Consider the following 15,827-nt stretch of genomic DNA (forward strand, 5'->3'; position numbering starts at 1 on the left):
GCCACGACTGCCAGCCCAACGCCGCGGCGCACCCAGCCGTCCGAAGCCTCCGCTGCCCCGCAGTCGGCACAGGAGCCCAGCAGCGCCTCCCTCCGCCGCCCCTACTACACCGCCGCCCGTCCTCCTCCACCCGTAAGCCCTCCTCCTCCTCCGCCCGTCCTCCTCCGCCTCCGCCCGTAAGCCCCCCTCCACTCCAAACCCCTGACCCCTTCTTGTCTCGTCTCTACAGGTAGACCACGCCGGCAAGCGACCAGGATGACGCCCGGAGAGGAGAGGAGGGCCTTCTCCTCACTGTGTAGCCGCCGACCTTCTCCTGCTCGAGGAGGAGGAGCAGGAGGGGCGCACCCAGCCACCACAGTCGCCGCAATCAAGGGCTTCTTCCACCTAGACCTCTAAATCCACAGCTCCGTCATTCAGCCACCCAAGGTGAAGGTGCCCCCAACTCCCCTCCTTGTTTCATTCGATCTAGCAGCCATGGATTTGGGTTCCTCAAGGCTGCCTAATTACTCTACCATGTGTTCCAACTACTAGCTCTAGCCATGGATTAGGGGCTAGTGTAGATGCAAAATAAGGTCAAATCCCTCTCGAATTTAGGTCAAATTAGGTTCAAATCCCTCTGAAATTAGTATGTAAAGCTCACTGTTCTGAAGTTCTGATCAGTTCAGTACCTTAGTATGCAATAACACAAGCTTGCTGCTAGTTCAGTAACTTTTGCTGCTAGTTCCTCAAGGAGTTCTACTCAAAATTAGCTCAACAGGTTGCATCTGGCTTTTAGAAAGTTGTTTTGGCTTAAGAGGATAAGTTGTTGTATATACTGTCATAAAGTTTAGCAAGAACAGGGCATCAACAGTGCTACTCTAGTATCTAGTCGGGGAGGGACAAAATGGACAGGGCATCACTGTAGCTGTACTGCACAAAAAACTATTAGTCTTAGGATTAACACTCCTCATATGAGATGAGAGGATTTTTTAAATGGCTTTTCCCTCTAGCTAGCTTTAAATGTCATCACTGTAGCTGCCAATTCAGATAAACCTGAATTGACTTTTCCAATGCTGTATTTTTCCCCACGGATTATTGTAAATTATATGTAGTGAAGCATGCAAATTGGATTTGCTATAGTCAACCTATTAATATTTGTCAGTTTTGAAAATTCAGTTTATTCGGTTACTGAAAATTCAGTTAATTTAGTTAGGCACACAAATTTCAGAACTTTTGTGTGCCCTAGTACTTGGTGTTTGTAGAAAATTCAGTTAATCCATCGAGGTGAGCACTGATGCTACAAAAAGAGAAGACATGTATGAGATTGGAGAAAGTGCCAATTTGATTTTCAGTTGCTAGCTAGCTGTGATTTATTGTTTCAATTTGGATTCCAGAAATGTTACTGTGTGTTACGATGACCCAACTTTATCTGTACCATAGCATGCTACTATCAGTTCATTTTGAACATCAAATTCAGTCTGTATCTTGCGTTCTTTTTTGTTCAAAATTTCTCAAACTCTGAATAAATAAAATTATTTGGAAAGAAGCAAAAGTTCATGGAGTTCATGGATTAGGGGCTAGTGTAGATGCAAAATAAGGTCAAATCCCTCTCGAATTTAGGTCAAATTAGCTCATGGAGTTCAGTACCTTTTGCTGCTAGTTCAGTACCTTTTGCTGCTAGTTCCTCAAGCTTGCTGCTAGTTCACATGACACAAGCTTGCTGCTAGTTCAGTACCTTTTGCTGCTAGTTCCTCAAGGAGTTCTGCTCAAAATTAGCTCAACAAGTTGCATCTGGATTTTAGAAAGTTGTTTTGGCTTAAGAGGATAAGTTGTTGTATATACTGTCATAAAGTTCAGCAAGAACAGGGCATCAACAGTGCTACTCTAGTATCTAGTCGGGGAGGGACAAAATGGACAGGGCATCACTGTAGCTGTACTACACAACAAACTATTAGTCTTAGGATTAACACTCCGCATATGAGATGAGAGGATTTTTTAAATGGCTTTTCCCTCTAGCTAGCTTTAAATGGCATCATTGTAGCTGCCAATTCAAATAAACCTGAATTGACTTTTCCAGTGCTGTATTTGTCCCCTGGGATTATTGTAAATTATATGTAGTGAAGCATGCAAATTGGATTTGCTATAGTCAACCTATTAATATTTGTCTGTTTTGAAAATTCAGTTTATTCGGTTAATAGAAATTCAGTTAATTCAATTAGGCACACAAATTTCAGAACTTTTGTGTGCCCTAGTACTTGGTGTTTGTAGAAAATTCAGTTAATCCATCGAGGTGAGCACTGATGCTACAAAAAGAGAAGACATGTATGAGTTTGGAGAAAGTGCCAACTTGATTTTCAGTTGCTAGCTAGCTGTGATTTATTGTTTCAATTTGGATTCCAGAAATGTTACTGTATGTTACTATGACCCAACTTTAACTGTACCATAGCATGCTACTATCAGTTATTTTTGAACATCAAATTCAGTATGTATCTTGCGTTCTTTTTTTTGTTCAAACTCTGAATAAATAAAATTATTTGGAAAGAAGCACATGAGTATCAACAATAATTGTTTCTTTCTGCTTGAATGAATGGAGTACAATACAAGTTCAGGAACAAGGGACATTTTTTGCAATTGTGAACTCTCAATGCTCAAGTCTGGAAGTGTTTACAAATTCAAAGAGTTCACATGACTACTGGTCAAATACTCTAGTGTATTTAGTGTAAATCTAGTCTGAAACTAGTAGAGCTCTTGTTGATTTGCAAATTCAGTTTAAATAAAATTTTGTACATGACTACTGATCATGTATGAAAGATGTTGCTACTGGATGAGCACAAGAACTAATTAGTAGAATTTGATTTTGAATGATTTTGAATTTTTATGACTAGTGATCAGGTTTCAAATGATTTTGAATTTTTATGATTTTTATGCACATAGGTGAAGCCACTGACAACACTTCAGGTTCTACTCCTGGAATACTTCAGGAATTTTACTTCATAACTGGAGTATTTTGATGATATTGGGGGGTTTTGCCTCCGACCATCGTGTCGTGATGATCTTGTGGGGTGTTGTGGGGTTGCAGCTGGGTGGGGGTGGGGTAATGAATTTGCAGGTACCCCGAGAGGCCCTTAAGTTTGACGGAATGTCGATTAACTTCCGTTCCGGCAAATTCGGGTACTCCATATGTCCTATTATCAGCAAAGGTCATGCTGAAATTTTCCGTGAATTTTAGCATGACTTTGCTAAAAATAGGATATATGGGATACTTGCGACTAATGCATGGGCCGGGGTATCTTAGTACTTAGTTAAGTAGGATCAACTGACCCGCCATTCGTGCTGCATTAAACCATAGGTGGCAATAGAGCCAAGTGATTAGGCCCAACTTAGAATTCTCGTTAGCATCGATAAACCCTAGATGATAAACCCAACATAGGTGGCAATAGAGCCAAGTTATTAGTGCCAAGTGATTAGGCCCAACCTAGGGTGCCTCGGCATCGATAAACCCTAAATGATGAAAACTTAACTTCGCTTCTATAGGGTGCCTCGGTGTCGATGAGAACCTAAATGATGTACGCTTAGGCTTTTAGGGTGCCTCGGCGTTGACAAAACCTAAATGATGAAAGCTTAGGCTTTTAGGGTGCCTCGACGTCGATAAACCCTAAATGATAAAACCTTGGCTTTTAGGGTGCCTCGGTGTCGATAAGAACCTAAATGATGAAAGCTTAGGCTTTTAGGGCGCCTCAGCGTCGACAAACCCTAAATGATAAAAGCTTAGCTTTTAGGATGCCTCGGTGTCGACAAACCCTAAATGATGTAGTTTTGAATTATGAACGTCGGATATGTCGTCATCATCATCCGACGATGAAAGTCTCCTGGCGGAGTGCGACTGGTGCCACGACGATCGAGGTCTCTGCGACATGCCTCACCTGGATGATGATCGGCGCTTCAGCATTAAGATCGAGGAGACCTTCGAAGTTGAAACGGTACACAATGACGACAAGTGTTATTTTCATAATTAAGCATGACTTCAACTATTTCAACGTGTAATTTTCATCTTTTACAATTCGAGTATAGCTTATCCCATGCCATGCAAGACGCTATGTCTTGGAGAAGATGGATTTTGAAGACCATGAAATTTCTGAAAAAATTCACCTAAGGACTCATCACGATGTGGACTTTGAAGTAAATCTATATAATTCTGAGAGCGTAACCCGTTTTGGTTGCAAAAATTGGGAAGCATTTTGCAAGATGTATGGTTTTGATGAGGGTATGCTTATCACCATGGATCTTGGTAATCCTGACATCAACCAAGACAATATGGACATTTGGGTCCTTGTTGATACGCCTCCAGTTCTACCGCTATGTGAGTTTCTCAAACATAGTTATTAGCTAATTTATATTGTTTATTTCAAAATAGTTGACAGCTAATTTCCATTGATAGCTTATTTTTATTGTTCAAAGAATGTGCAGGAGATGGTAGACAAAACCCACTACACTGATGGCTCCGAATTAACAACTTACAAGGAGAAAAATCATCTGGTCGAATTTTGTACTGACATTGAGAATTACATTATCCACAAACAAACTCCTCAACATTATGGTAAATACGTGCCACTAGTGCATGTGTTCAACTACGGTAACTACCATGGAGATACCCTGGTAAGATTTTTACTATTACGACATCTGTGCATCTTTTGCATACTTCTAAAATTAGTACATCATTGCTAACTATGAAGTTATTACTATGTTTTTCAACAGATAATCCCAGAGAATTGTGTGCCTCATACGATGTATCAAAAAGGTAGTGTTAATGTTTTGAACATACAGCCAGGTCGTCCTATGAATCTCAACTGTCCATACGAGATTTCTAAAAGAAGTGGAGACATGAAAAATCAAAGGATGGAAAAAATGTATGGACAGTCGTAAGGACCTTCTTGGAAGCAAAAGGAAGCGAAGGGCAAGAATTGGAGACAGGATGTTCTCCATTCTCCATAATGGAGAGTCAGGGTCTATATTGTTTTATGCTATTTTAGCTTAAATAGGGTATTTAGGTCCTGCCTAATACTGATGATCATGTGCTAAGAACAATTAAGTAGGGTTGGTTCGATGACTATCAAGATGATGATCTTATGACTTGTTATGAATAACGAGTAGAAGTTGTATGATGATGATTAGTAGGACTTGTTAGGATTAGTATTACTTCCGACAAACTCGATACTCGCGGTCTCGAGACTTGTAATGTTTTATCTTTGTTCGGTCTTTTGAATTCGGAGACTAATATGATGAATTGTATTTGGAGACTAATCTTCTATTGTATTTGATGAATCTGCTGTTGCTGTGTGCTACTGTCTATATTATGTCAAATAATATATTTTGTAACATGTGCAAAAATCAGAAAAGTAAAAAAAATAAAACCTAATATTCATACTAATGGCGCATCACTACAGAGTGCGCCATTAGTATGCCAAGTATACTAATGGCGCATCTATCCGCAGTGCGCCATTAGTGTGCCAAAGCACATGGTTAAATATGGCCCCTGGGAGGCACACTAATGGCGCATGGTGTTATATACTAATGGCGCACTGGATGGTGCGCCATTAGTAAAAATTACTAGTGGCGTGCTACTAATGGCGCACCAGTGATGCGCCATTAGTAGGCAAAACTGGTGCGCCATTGGTAGGCCTTTTCCTAGTAGTGATGGTCTCGAATAATATATATCGAATACATCACTCGCTAGCTAGCTAATAAAGATCGAATACTAAAGAGTAATCTAGCCCACTCGCGGTTCCTGAGGCGCGGGCGGTGGACAACCAAAGTGAAGGAACCATCACTGGATCATAGCTCGGGTGATCTTCCCAAAGAACCTGCCAGGTATTGGAGAACCTGACGTCCATAGCAGCCATGTAGCGATGGACGTTTTCGTCCTCCTCCCTAACACGGCGACATACCACCTCCGGCGGGGTCGGCTCCCTCCGCACCAAAAGTGGCCCACGCGAACGCCACCAAAGGAGATCAGGGTCGACGACGGGACCCGGGGCCGGGTTCCTCACCAAGCGTCGCGCCCCTGAAGGTAGCACCTCCCAGTGCCAGCCCGGCAGAGCCCAGTCCCGGACATGGGTCCTCTGAAGCAGGACGTCGTCGCGAACGGGTCGACGGCGAGGATGCGGGCCGGGCATCGTCGACAACAAATACTATATGCCGCAAAAATAAAGTAACATTTTTTAAATGATGGCTTGTGATTTCATATATGCAAATTCTGAATTTTATAACTAAAAAATAAGAAACTAAAAAAACATCGATCATCGTCTAACAATTTGAAATCAATCTAATTCATCTAGCTAAAACTAACATTTCCAAAATTTCTAACATTTCTGTATAACTAACATTTCTATAACATTTGTATAAAAAACAGGAAAAACCTTTGACATTATATATATTATAACTAACATTTCTATATAATATTTGACATTAATCTAATCTATTTAATTAATTCATCTAAAACTTTGTATGAAAAACAGAAAAACAGAAAAAACTAAAAACTAAAAAACAGAAAAATTGTGCGTGTGTGTGCGCGTGTAGTGTGTGTGTGTGTGTGCGCGCGCGCGTGTGTGTGTGCGGCAGCTACGGCCGGCGCCGGCGGCGCGGTGGCTTTGACCGATTGGAGGGAGGAGAGGGGCCGGGGGAGGGGCTCACAGCGCGCGCAGGCGAGGTCGAGGCGACGGCGACGGCGAGGTGACTGCGACGGCGAGGCGAGGTCGATCCAAGGCGACGGCGAGTCGAGGGGACGACGACGGGCCGGTGCGGCCACGGGGACGGGCCGACGACGGGGGCGGTGCGGAGTCGACGGGGACGACGCGACGAGGACGGGGGCGTCGTGGTGTCGACGGGGACGGTGCGACAGGGGCGGCGATGATGCGGGACAGAGCGGCGGCAGAGAGAAGTGGGAGATGAGAAACTGAAATTTTTCGAAGTGTTTGTTATATAGGGGACACCTTTAGTACCGGTTGGTGCCACCACCCGATACTAAAGGCCTGTTTTGGCCAGGCCAAGCGGCGGGAAGAGCACACCTTTAGTATCGGATGGTGGCAGGAACCGGTATTAAAGACCCACTCTTTAATACCGGTTCCAGCCACCAACTGGTACTAAAGGTGGTGTGCTGGCGCAGGTGCGGTGCGGCAAGTTTAGTCCCAGCTCGCTAGCCGAGGGGCGCCCGCACTGGTTTATAAGCCCCAGTGCGGTAGCCCTCTCAAGCTCCTCTCACAAGCAGGCCTTCCAGTCCTACGTCTGCTGCTATGCCCTGATGGGCCTATTGGGCTAGCGGGCTTGCATCCTGGCCCAATTAGAATTTGGGTTTCTAGTCGTATGCAGGCCGCTGTGGCCCAGTAGGTGGGCTTTTTTTCATTTAGTTTTTTCTTTTCTGCTTTATTTATTTAGTTTTATTTATTTTTAGTTGTTTTTTCTATATTTAGAGTTTCTTTGTGAATATTTTTGCTTTAGGTACAAAAAATTAGAAACTTTCTGTTAGTGCCGGTAGTTTTCAAATTTGAATAGTTTAAATTTTGAATTATTTGAAATTTGTGTGAATCACTAGTTTGTGAATAACTTAACTTTAAAAATACATTTTTTAGTGATTTTTTTATTATGTTTAATATTAGTGTGTTTTTATCATTATTTTCAATTTGGTAATGCTTAGATTATTTAAAAAATGAAATGCCTTTGTAACAGATGAGTTTTCGTCCGAAACCCTGATAGTTCGAAAGAGATTGTACATTTTGTACACGAAGTGCATCCAGTTTTTGCCGTAACCCTCTCTACTTTTTTGCACATGCTATGTGGGTGAAATTATGATACCATGCCAACTTTCAACCATTTCGGAGTTCATTTGAAGTGTTTTTCAATTTAGCTGAAAAAAATCAGTAAATGCATGAAAGTATTTGTTTGCACATAAAATTTCTTCGCGTTTCAAATGCTAAAACACATAACTATCCCTAACTATTACAGAGATTCCCTCCTGGGTGTGAAACACAGAAGAAAGTGATGATATATAGTGAAGCTGATCACATCCCAGATCTTTGGGTGTGAAACTTTTTCTTCACGTGTGTCCCTTTGCGCCGTAACCATAGAAAATCTTCATCATTTAACGGGATGCTCGGGTCAATATTCACTATGAACTGAGCAATTTCATCAAACTTTTCATAATCTCCTGACATGTCTGTCTTGTCATCCACTCCCATGATGTTTCTCTTCCCAGAAAGAACTATGTGCCGCTTTGGCTTATCGTATGATGCATTCGCTTCCTTATCTTTTCTTTTTCTCGGCTTGGTAGACATGTCCTTCACATAGAAAACCTGTGCCACATCATTGGCTAGGACGAATGGTTCGTCTGCATACGCAAGATTGTTGAGATCCACTGTCGCCATTCCGTACTGCGGGTCTTCCGTTACCCCGCCTCATGTCATATTGACCCATTTGCACCGAAACAAAGGGACCTTCAAACCACGTCTATAGTCACGTTCCCATATGTCCTGTATATAACCATAATATGTTTCCTTTCCCGTCTTGGTTTCTGCATCAAAGCGGACACCACTGTTTTGGTTGGTGCTCTTCTTATCTTGGGCGATCGTGTAAAATGTATTTCCATTTATGTCGTACCCTTTAAAAGTCATTATATTCGAAGATGGTAACTGAGACAACAAGTACATGTCATCTTCAATAGAGGCGTCATGCATGGTACGTGTCTACAACCAGCTGGCGAAAGTCCTAGTTTGTTCACGTGTAATCTAGTCATCAGACCGCTCCGGGTGTTTGGAGCGTAGCAAATTCTTGTGTTCTTCCATATACGGAGCCACCAAGGCGGAATTCTGTAGAACTGTGTAGTGTGCTTCAGTGAGAGAATGTCCGTCCATACATATTATTTGATCCCCTCCTAGCGTGCCTTTTCCATCCAGTCCGCCCTTATGCCGTGATTCAGGAACACCAATCGGCTTAAGGTTAGGAACAAAGTCAATACAAAACTCAATGACCTCCTTATTTTCATGGCCCTTGGAGATGCTTCCTTCTGGCCTAGCACGGTTATGAACATATTTCTTTAAGACTCCCATGAACCTCTCAAAGAGAACATATTGTGTAGAAATACAGGACCCAAAATGTTAATCTCTTGGCATAGGTGAACTAGGACGTGCGTCATGATGTTGAAGAAGGATGGTGGGAACACCACCTCGAAACTGACAAGACATTGCACCAAACCATTCTCTAACCTTGGTATGATTTCTGGATCGATTACCTTCTGAGAGAATGCATTGAGGAATGCACATAGCTTCACAATGGCTAAACGAACATTTTCTGGTAGAAGCCCCCTCAATGTAACCAGAAGCAGTTGCGTCATAATCACGTGGCAGTCATGAGACTTTAGGTTCTGCAACTTTTTCTCTGCCATGTTTATTATTCCCTTTATATTCGACGAGAAGCCAGACGGTACCTTAATACTGAGCAGGCATTCAAAGAAGATTTCCTTCTCTTCTTTGGTAAGAGCGTAGCTTGCATGACCCTGATGTATGCCGTCTTTTCCGTGCATACGTTGCTGGTCCTCCTGTGCCTCAGGTGAATCTTTTGTCTTCCCATACACGCCCAAGAATCCAAGCAGGGTCACACAAAGATTCTTCGTCACGTGCATCACGTCGATTGCGGAGCGGACCTCTAGGTCTTTCCAATAGGGCATGCCCCAAAATATAGATTTCTTCTTCCATATGAGTGCGTGCCCGTCAGCGTCATTCGGAACAGGTTGTCCACCAGGACCCTTTCCAAAGACCACCTTCAAATCCTTGACCATATCATGTACATTAGCACCAGTACGGTGGCGAGGCTTCATCGATCGGAAGAAATCGATGATGTCCCAGGTACACATTCTTCTTACAATTAGCCAAATATATACTGTCGGTATCGTCCAAACAGTGCGTGCATGCGCGGTATCCCTTGTTTGTCTGTCCTGAAAGGTTACTAAGAGCAGGCCAATCATTGATGGTCACGAACAGCAACGCCTTTAGGTCAAATTCTTCCCCCATGTGCTCATCCCATGCACGTACACCTATTCCATTCCATAGTTGTAAGAGTTCTTCAACTAATGGCCTTAGGTACACATCAATGTCGTTGCCGGGTTGCTTAGGGCCTTGGATGAGCACTGGCATCATAATGAACTTCCGCTTCATCGACAACCAAGGAGGAAGGTTATACAAACATAGAGTCACAGGCCAGGTGCTATGGTTGCTGCTCTGCTCCCCAAAAGGATTAATGCCATCTGTGCTTAGACCAAACCATACGTTCCTGGCGTCATCTGCAAACTCCTTCCCGTACTTTCTTTCGATTTTTCTCCACTGCGACCCGTCAGCGGGTACTCTAACTTTTCGTCTTTCTTACGGTCTTCTCTGTGCCATCGCATCGCCTTGGCATGCTCTTTGTTTTGGAACAAACGTTTCAACCGTGGTATTATAGGAGCATACCACGTCACCTTGGCAGGAATCTTCTTCCTGGGGCGCTCGCCCTCAACATCACCAGGGTCATCGCGGCTGATCTTATAGCGCAATGCGCCGCATACCGGGCACACATTCAAATCCTCGTACTCACCGCGGTAGAGGATGCAATAATTAGGGCATGCATGTATCTTTTGCACCTCTAACCCTAGAGGGCAGACAGCCTTCTTTGCTTCGTACGTACTCTCGGGCAATTCGTTGTCCTTTGGAAGCATATTCTTTATCATTACCAGCAACTTTCCAAATCCCTTGTCAGATACACCATTCTCCGCCATCCATTGCAGCAATTCCAGTGTGATGCCCAGCTTTTTCTTTTCACCTACGCAATTCGGGTACAACAATTTTTTGTGATCCTCTAACATGCGCTGCAACTTCTTCTTCTCCAAATCACTTGCGCAGTTTCTCTTTGCATCGGCAATGGCCCGACCTAGATCATCAATGGGCTCATCCGATGCCTCTTCTTCAGCTTCTTCCCGCATTGCCGGCTCAGCTTCTTCCCGCATTACCGGCTCAGCTTCTTCCCTCATTGTTGTATCATCGTATTCAGGGAACCCATGGCCAGGATAGCTGTCGTCGTCCTCTTCTTCTTCATTGTCTTCCATCATAAGCCCTGTTTCTCCTTGCTTGGTCCAAACATTATAGTGGGGCATGAAACCGGACTCAAACAGGTGGACGTGAATGGTTTTTGACGTAGAGTAATTGTGACCATTCTTAAAGCCAGCACATGGACAAGGCATAAAACCATCCGCCCGCTTGTTTGCCTCATCCACAAGCAGAAAAGTATGCACGCCATTAATGAACTCGAGAGAGCATCGGTCATCATACATCCATTGCCGGCTCATCTTCAATACACATCACTGAAAACACCAAATTAATACAATACATAGAGTTCATACAACACTTAAATGCAACAAACAAATAACTCTCTAGCTAAAGAATTTAAATGCAACAACAAATGTGATCAAGATCGCAACTAAGGTAACAATTGATCCAACAGCATAATGATACCAAGCCTCACTATGAATGGCATATTTTCTAATCTTTCTAATCTTCAAGCGCATTTTCTCCATCTTAATCTTGTGATCATCGACGACATCGGTAACATGCAACTCTAATTCCATCTTCTCCCCCTCAATTCTTTTCAATTTTTCTTTCAAATCCTCGTTTTCTCTTTCAACTAAATTTAACCTCTCGACAATAGGGTCGGTTGGAATTTCCGGTTCAACTACCTCCTACATACAAATATCTATGTCAGCTTGATGGGCATAATTTGTCATAAACACGAAATGCAACAAATAGTTTTAAAAGAGAATATACCACACTCGAATCATAACAAGGACGAGGGCCGGCGGGGACGGATGTCAAAACCATGGCACTATGTATAACAAACAACGTACGGGTAAGATAATTATACGAGTAACTATATATCCAAATCACACAAACATCAATTTTTTATATAAAATTTCATGAACAAGAGGCTCACCACAAGGTGGTGCCGGCAACGGGACGGTGCGAGCGACCGACGGTGGTTACGACGGAGATTTAGAAGGCACTAAGTAAACCACACCTACATATGCAAACTAAGTGTTATTTTGACCTTAATTTGCATATAAATCAAATACTACCACATATAATTCCTCCCAAATTACTAAAAACCCACAATTAATCAATATATAAACCAATGCAAGAGCTAATCTAGCAATGAGAGATGAAAGGACAAAGTTGCTAATCTTTGTGATCATTTGAATGGATGGGGGCCTGCAAATCTTGACAAATATGGGGAAAATTTTGTGATGAACTCTGAGAGGAAGAACGGAAGAACAGAGGAGAGGGAGAGGAGAAAGGGGGAAGAACAGAGTGCTGGTGGACGAAGCGTTTATATAGGACGACCTTTAGTACCGGTTCATGGCACGAACCGGTACTAAAGGTGCTGGAGGGGCCCCACTCTGACAACATCCTGCCACCACTCTCATTAGTACCGGTTCGTGGCACGAACCGGTGCTAAAGGTTCGCCACGAACCGGTACTAAAGATCTCCTCCCGCCTAGCCGTTGGAACCAGCACAAACCGGGACTAATGTGTATCACATTTGACCCTTTTTCTACTAGTGATTTGTGCCACTCTTGCCCCGTCGCCGGCGCACAACCGGCAGATCTGCGGCGGCCGCCACCGCCCTCATTGGATTTGGCGCATCCGGCCACTGGCGACTGCGCCTTGACATGGATTGGCCGGGTACCGGACTGCACAGCCCCGACAACGCCTCCGCACCACATGCAGGTATTGACTTCACGTTTAGCCGCTTGGATCTCTCCTGTCAGCAGTTCGTAGGCAAAGACACGCCAGGCTGTCACCCAGGCTTGGCGTTGGCCCAACAGCTCGTCAGCTCCCCGTTGCCTGTCATAAAGTGCGACGTGTACCCGTGGCAGGTGATGCACCGAGTTTATGCCATGCCAGAACATCCTGGATGGGTCTTCCTCAAGTGCAAAAAAGATGGGGTATGTGTTTCTTTGATTAAGTTGTTCACTGGCTTCGGCGCAATTTTGGTAGCTCATTGTTTTCTCAATATTGTGTATAGGATGGATGCATGTTTTTGGAATTGGGAATAAGATTACACCGATCTATTTATAGCACGAAATATGAGAGATGTTCGTGCACTTGTTGCTGTAATAGAGACTACAGATGAGACTAGATGCAAATCAACGTCGAATTTGTCGGAATCGAAAAAGAAAGAAGGCGCAAGCTCGAGAAGCCAATAGAGAGAATAAACAATGAAGACATAGAGAAGATATTAATCCAATTAGTGGGAGAAGTTATAGAAGTTGGATATCTTTTAAAGTGTCTAATTGTGGTTCTTGTTTTCTTTGGTTTTGCTCTCGTAGCAAAGAATTGATGAATTATGTACTCCAATGTATCAAATGTCATTGAATGAAATAAAGAAGCAAAGAAATGTGTTCAGGTGGTGGAAAATGAAAAGCAAATGATATTTTTTTTACTTTTATATAGATAAGAAATCGGCGAAAATTTAGTGGAATAAAAAAAATACTCCACCAAGGATTTACTCAACCGGATCCTCTGCTACTTTAGGGATTGGTTAGAAATGCCCTAAATCAAGGTTAACCTCCCACACTTTTTTTTTTGAGCATCAGTACAGACATAAGCGCTCATATACACGCGCCCACACTTTCTTTCGGTGGGTTGATTACACAGATTTTCCCGTTCAACTTCTACTGCTACCATATACTAATAGATCGTGTTAGAACCCACGCAACAACTTATTTATATGGACCATGGAAAACAATAATTGGCTTTGACTTGCAGTACCCTTGACAATTTACTTGCATGTCATTTCTTCCATATATATAGGAATGGAGGGCACGAATATGGAAGTACTAACATGGCTAAACGAGCTAGATGTACAAGCAAACAAACCAACCTTCGTGTAGGGAATTTGCAAGCAAAAAATTGAAAATGAGCTTGCATAATAGATGATCCATGAAATAAATTATTAATACACATCTAGCTGCCACTATTTAGTTGTCTTTCGTACTTAGCCCAAATAGTCCGTCCATATTTGAAGTAAGAACATGGTAGGTTCCAAATTATTGTAATGGATTTAGATTCTAGAAATATTTTTTTCATGCGCCCTTCTATTCTATGCAACATTCCAATATTCACGGATGTACCGAAGTTACCAGACGTAGTTTTAGTTTAACAATCTAAGAGTATATCAAACCGATCCACTAAAATGGGTTAGAGGAGTGAAATTCCGGTTTTGCTCCTCCGGTCGTCCACCGCTGGGCTAAATTTTTTCCCCTCCCACCGCAGCCGCCGAAGCACCCCACATCCACTCCGGCGCCACCCCGCCACCCAAATAGCCGGATCCTGCCGCCGTAGGTCCCCGCCGCTGACTAGATGCACTAATTCATGCTACCACATGCAGACATCCCAAGCCTGAGGTTATGGCGGCAGGTCCTACTGCCGGTTCCCGGACCTATCATCACCGCCGGCGCCATAGAGGACGTACCTCGGTGTGCAGCACCAGGTGTGGGGGACGTGGGTAGCCCAGGTTACGGACCACGAAACCCACTGCCACATCTGGATCGGTTCGTACCAGTCAGCAGTCCAGGCAGCGCGGGCGTACGACATCCTATAGATTTGGTGGCGGCGGCGTACCTCCTCCCCGCGCGCCTTATCCTCCCGCGCGCCCTCCCCTCCACCCCGCGCGCCCTCCCCTCCACCCCGCGCCGCCCTCCCGCCGCGCCGCCCGCCCTCCACAGCCGCGCCGCTTCTCCCCAAGCTGCGCCACCTGCCCTCCACCGCCGCGCCACTTCTCCCTAGTCGCGCTGCCTCCCTCCCCACGACCTCGCAGTCATGTCGTCCAACACCTCCACCTACTCCAACCCCTTCACTGTCGACCCTGCTGAGATTCGCGACATCAACGTTCATGCATGCGTCCCCGTGGTCCTCGACGCCTCGTCCCCGTGGTCCTCGATGCCTCCAACTCCACGTACTTTGCGTGGAAAACGTACTTCTTGCTGCTCTTCCGCAAGAACAACCTCGTGGATCATGTGGATGGCACCGTGGACTCCCGCGCCATGGTGGACGACGCCGAGTGGACCGCGATCGACGCCACGATCATCTAGTGGTTCTTCATCATCATCTCCAAGGACTTGTTCCACACGGCCGTGAGCGCCGGCGACGACGCCTGTGCCATGTGGGTCAAGCTGAACGGCCTCTTCACCGACAACTAGCTTCAGCGCCGCGTTTTTTTGTAGCAGGAATTTTTTGACTGTCACCAGGATGAACAGTCCATTGATGACTACTGCCGCCGTCTGAAGACGTTGGCGGATGAGCTCCGTGACATTGGAGCCAAGGTGGATGACGACCTCCTCCTCAGCACGCTCACCGTCGGCCTCAACGAGGACTTCGGCAACGCCGCCTCCAACCTCACCTTGATGCCGGAGCCCTCCTTCCCCAAGTTTGTGGCGTACTTGCGGTTGGAAGAGCGCCGGATGAAGAGGGTCAAGAAGCGTGTGCAGCATCATGCCCTCTTCGCCGGCACCTCCCGTGGTGCCCCTCCACCGGCCGCCCCACCCGCGCCGCGCCAGCAGCCGCCGCCCCCCGCGCCTTCGGGGTATTTTCCCCTCCCGCTGCCCCCATAGCAGCTGGGCGGCGGACGTCGCAGCAACCGCCGCGGGGGCGGCCGCAAGTAGCAACAGGCGACAGGGGGGGGGGCTCGTCAGTAGCAGCAGCAGGTGACTCCCCCATGGACGTACGGCACCAACCCGTGCACCGGCGTCGTCAACGCGTACTCGATGCCGGTTCC

This window comes from Triticum dicoccoides, chromosome 7A (assembly GCF_002162155.2).
Source record: "Triticum dicoccoides isolate Atlit2015 ecotype Zavitan chromosome 7A, WEW_v2.0, whole genome shotgun sequence".
NCBI classification, from domain to species: Eukaryota; Viridiplantae; Streptophyta; class Magnoliopsida; order Poales; family Poaceae; genus Triticum; species Triticum dicoccoides.